This window comes from Lolium rigidum, chromosome 2 (assembly GCF_022539505.1).
Source record: "Lolium rigidum isolate FL_2022 chromosome 2, APGP_CSIRO_Lrig_0.1, whole genome shotgun sequence".
Classification (NCBI taxonomy): Eukaryota; Viridiplantae; Streptophyta; class Magnoliopsida; order Poales; family Poaceae; genus Lolium; species Lolium rigidum.
This window is the reverse complement of record NC_061509.1, coordinates 239,103,936-239,109,068: the sequence shown is the minus strand read 5'-3', so window position 1 is coordinate 239,109,068 and position 5,133 is coordinate 239,103,936. Positions and strand designations below refer to the sequence as shown.

General features: G+C 39.2%; 1 long non-coding RNA gene across 2 annotated transcripts; it reads left to right on the top strand.

The window, feature by feature from the left end:
- The first annotated feature begins 2,436 nt into the window (after window positions 1–2,436).
- LOC124688383 lies at window positions 2,437–4,710 on the top strand. 2 transcript variants are annotated; one of them, XR_006998504.1, is made up of 2 exons: window positions 2,437–2,889; window positions 3,893–4,710. It is a non-coding gene; the product is annotated as an uncharacterized LOC124688383 (long non-coding RNA). The 2 variants fall into 2 exon arrangements; XR_006998505.1 differs by lacking the exon at window positions 2,437–2,889 and adding an exon at window positions 3,379–3,628.
- Window positions 4,711–5,133: the final 423 nt, after the last annotated feature.

The window sequence follows — 5,133 nt, the reverse complement described above, 5'->3', positions numbered from 1 at the left end:
AGAGCCTTTCACTTGAACTCCATGTTCTTATGGTCATTGATCTTCTATGTTAATCATGTATACTGTTGCTATATACCTTTTATGCTCTAAGATGGTTGCAGAACACATACCTTGTAAGTACACTATAAGCTAAACATTGCAAGCACATAAAAACAGAGGCATTTTATGTTCTAAGATGTTTGCAAAGTCACCTGTCAATGTATGGTTCATTACGTAGTGTATTGCTTTTCCAGTTCTTTTTCCCATTAGATGCATGTGAACATATTTTCCCATTAGATGCGGGTGAACATATTAGATTCTTGATGATGCAGGTGAACATATTTTCCCATTAGTGGTGAACACATTGGGGTTTATGTTTTATTAGTTGAAAGTAAAGAGTGTCTCCTTACCATCAACTGAGTCAACAAAATTAGCAACTGCCACGGCCTCATGCTCGCCCTGATAGGAGGGAGCACCCTCTTATGAGGCATGTACTTGAGGCCTATTGCTGCCAGCAGACCAAATAATGCACCAACATACACAATCTTCGAGGCTGCATTTTTGGAATCATGTATGTCAAATCCCATAACATTTTTCTGATTAAATTTCTCAAGAGAACCCTCAAGACCATTGTCAGGATTTTCCATGGTTGAAAGATCAAGCTCTTGTATGAATGAAAAAAATCTTGCTGGATGCTTGGAGAGCACTTAGTTTGACGGTACCAAGAGAAGCTGTAGCTTGTTTCTTCAAGATACAACCCATAAAGGCATAAAACCTGTATTCTGGTGGTGGCATGCTTTAGGTTACAGAATTTACCATATTGTGCTTAACATGGAAGATCGAACTGATAGTTAGCACACCATATTGCCTTGTGGATTATAATTGTGTGTACCTGGTTATTTAAAAACCACATGTTTGCAGCCAAACTAATATAGAACTTGTTGGTTTCATACTACTATCTTGTATTTTTGTACAATGAGCAAATTGTTTGTTGTCTTGATATTTTGGAATGTGGTTTTAATTTACTTGTTCTTGAGAAAACAATTGACTGAAACTGTTGTAGTGAAACAGCTGTGGCCTGAAACTGTTGCTAATCTGCTACTGTTGATAAATAAAATAGTTGAAATAAACAAATAATTATTTATAGTTTGCCTTGTGGATTATAATTCTGTGGATCTGGTTATTTATAAACCACATGTTGTTTATAATCGCGTCTCGTCTAGAATGGATCAATCACCCTGTGACTTATTCATCTGACATAATAATATCAGTCATTCATTATAATTTCACTTTCCTTTGAATATTTTGTGATTACATGCAGCAGAGCTTCGCGGTGAAAAGCTGGAACTCACGTCCCTGATCACGTCCGCCGGGCCGGTGGTCACCGAGGCTGACATCCAGCGCGTAGTCTCCTCCTGGATGGGTGTCCCGGTGGAGAAGGTCCCCATGGACATCGTATTGCCTAAGAAGAAAAGGTTACTTCTTTATATAGCGGTAAATTGATAAGAATAAAATGCAACTTCTGATTATGTTTAACTTATAGTAACTCTGGAATAGAGTTAGGATGATGACTAGGAAGCCGGTTGCTTGAACCTGGCTCGCACAACTTCAGATCAAGACAAAGATTCTGGATAGATCAGGCATTGCCCGTTTGCCACTCTGTGAAGGAAATTAGATGGTTAAATAGAAAATTCTGAAAAGTTGAAAATTTTACATAGAAAGCATGCTTACAAATGCAAGTATTGAAAAGGATAACTGAATGAGGCAAAAAGTTATAGCATATGCAAGTTATGGATTTGCACTCCGTAGATTAGTTTGTAAGCCTGGAAGGACAAATGAGTTTGAGAAGATTCAGGAGGCATGTGGTTTCAGCCCCCATACCACATCCAGCAGCTACCAGTTGGTCTGCTAATTTGTTCTCATCTCTAGGACAAAACAAATATTTTACGATGTTGAAATTTAGTGTAATCAACAACTTGATCTCGAGAAGGGGCTCTAATTCTATAGCATGATAACTCAAAGAGAATACTTTTTACCCGTTTGCTTTTCCATCTACTGTCTATTCCTGGGAGGACTTGTTCCCATGTTGTATTAGTTCAAAGAGTGTGATTAACTATTTCTTAGTGTCTGTTGTCTTCATGTTTTGAAGAAAAGACGAAATTAGATATCATACTGGTTCTGCACAAGATCAAAGTAAATGCTTGACCATTACTATATATCATGGCAAACTCATCAATGCAATGGTGCTAAAGATGTAGTCTGCGATTAGCAATGAATTGTGTAACTTAATGTCAGAGCTGCTAAAGATGTAGTCTTGCTATTACATTGTCTCATTCCTTGATTATTTTAGCCCTTTGTTTGCAAGTTAGTACTCCCTCCGTTCCTTTTTAATTGACTCGGATTTAGTACAAACTTGTACTAAATTCGAGTCAATTAAAAAAGAACGGAGGGAGTATAATACTGGCAACATTTTGATATGTAGCTCTACTAAAGCGAGAAGGAGCAGAAGAGTTATGAGACCAACGCTACAAAATGTAGAGGATAGGAAAAGAGAATATGCACACACAACGTGGAGCCGAGTGACAATGGAGCTGTGATAGTCTTTGTGTAGCAACACATTGGAGAAGATCTGAACATTACCGATTTCTTTTCGGGTGATTTTTTCCTATGGTCATATGAGCATTCTGAACCTGGAACGAATCCTCCATTATCCAGCATGTCTATCAATGCTCCCTCTCAATGGAGAGGAGAGGTCTTCATAGTACCCAGGAGGCTCACGCAAAGTAGGCTCCTGATCAATGGAGTTGGCTCTCACGGCTGGCCTAGGGCGATCACCTCTGCTGTTCCAAAGTTTTGTGATATCTTCTCACAGTGTCAAGCAGACGTATGCACCTGCTCTGTGACTTCAAGGTAATGTTCTTGTAAACAAATACTTCGGGTGATGGTTACCAATAATTAAACCTGGGCATTCCCGGTTTAAAATGGTTTAGATAGGTTCCTCAAACCAGCCCGTTAGTAGCAGGTTTAATTGGATTGGTTTGGTTTACACCGTTTAATTAGGATGTGATAGAACGGGTTGGTGCGGGCTGGATTGACGGTGTCTGCGGTTTTGGAACCGGGACGGGGAGGGAGCCCGGGTGGCGGCGGACGGCCGGAAGAGAGCTATGAAGGTTTCCATGGCGGCAGCGAACAGCCGAGACAACGGCCGAAACAGCGCTTGCCGAAATCGTACGGGCGGCGGCCTGAATTGGATGGAAGGCCACGGGGGACGGGCGGAACAGCGGCGGCCAGAAGAGAGTCGGGACGGCGGCCGGGACAGCGGTGGTCGGGACGGAGGTGACCGGAATCCAACGTGCGGCGGTACCATTCGAGCAAGCGTCTCGGCGCTGCTGATGGTGACCCTCAAGGCGAGCAGCACCTGGACCTGGCGGTTTGTGTGCTGCCTACGGGTCGAATGGTTTCTGTCGGTTCAGCCTGTCTCAAACCAGCTAACAGTTTTGTGCTCCCAGTTTTAATCCCAAAACCAGTTCAACCCGGTATAAACTGTGTATCTGGTTCGGTGCGGTCTGGGCTCATGGTTTAGCAGGTTTGACACCAAACTATGAACAGGCTTACCAATAATGCTACTCCAGGAGATGAAATATCAAAGGTAATGAGATGTTCTTATTACTTTAGTCACGATTTTATCAGAATTCAAGCTTTAGGAATGAATGATCTAGCAAGTCTAGATATGAAATAACGTTTAATAAGACTTGGTTCCTGTTCAACATCACATCTAGGACTAATTAACAAACAGGTAAACTATATATGAACGTAAATCAAAATAAGCTGAGAGGGATAATCTAATTTTTGTGCATGTGATGCGTTTGGAAGCAGATAATTTTGAAACCCCAGCTTTAAACTAATGTTTCAGGCTTCCATGAATGCATGTACATTATACAAGGTGTAACCTGAAGCAGGTGTACTGGTCAAAGATAAGTCCTTTGATTTGTTGAGCCACATATGACATATCTCCATCTCCTATGCTTATATATTAGAAAGCTTTCATTCCCTTAGTGTATAGTGTCCTCTTATGGTATCCTGATGTTTTTCTACTACTTTGATGGATACAATTGGAAATGGTGTATAATGTACATGGTTCAAAATGTAATTAGTCTACATGTCAAAATAATTCAATAGAGATGGAGTAATGTAATTATCTTGTCACAATAAATAACTATGAAGCTCTTAGTTTGCAGAGTAATCTTAATGGGCCCAAAATTCTTGGCCGGATCAGGTTCGTAGGAGAAATAATGTAGCAAACTTGGATTAGTAATACTTGAAGTTTTTTTTCATGATATAATGTTGGAGTTATATATTTCCTGTTGTTCCATTTTCACTATGCCTCAAATGCACTATATTTCCAAATCCAATGAGGTCATTCGCCCTAATCAATTGCCATTCTTGACATGACTTCAGGTGCAGAAATTTGTGATAATTGACGGCCATTTTCAACAAAGTCTCTAATTATTGATTGATCTCTAACAATCATTTCATATGTATCTTGAAAAGAGAGCTTACTAGATCTACCAATGATTTATTGTAAGATCTAGGAATAATACAAGTGTATCAGGTCGAACAGGGTTTGCATGTTCAGGGCCTGTTCGTTTTTACATGTTTGAGAAATTAACAAGTAATGTAAACTTCAGGTTATCAAAACAACATGAATAAAAAAGAGGGGTGTGTTGTCCATGGGAAGCTTTTGTGCTAGCGTTTTTGTTGGTTTGAGTGGATGTTTTTTTATATAAGCGATATTAATGGATTAATTTTGATCGGCTTTAAGAAAATTAGTGTCTTATTAATTTTTTAATACTATGGTAGACATGAATTTTATGTATACTATGTTATATGTGCGATGATCTTTTTTTTATAACCAGTGTATCATGATGCAGTCCTTGGCTTAGCAGATGTAATTGCTCCCTTCTATGTTTTAATACTTATGTCTCCTCTTTAACATAACCATGCTACTGTTTAAATAATAGAGTGCCGTGCAATAGTTATATGTCAAAATCTTTGTTATGTACTCCGTATTTGTTAAAAATAGTTGATCCATCTCCTATGTTTTATGAATAGAGTTAACGAACTATATACTGACATCTGAAGTGGTTAATTTAT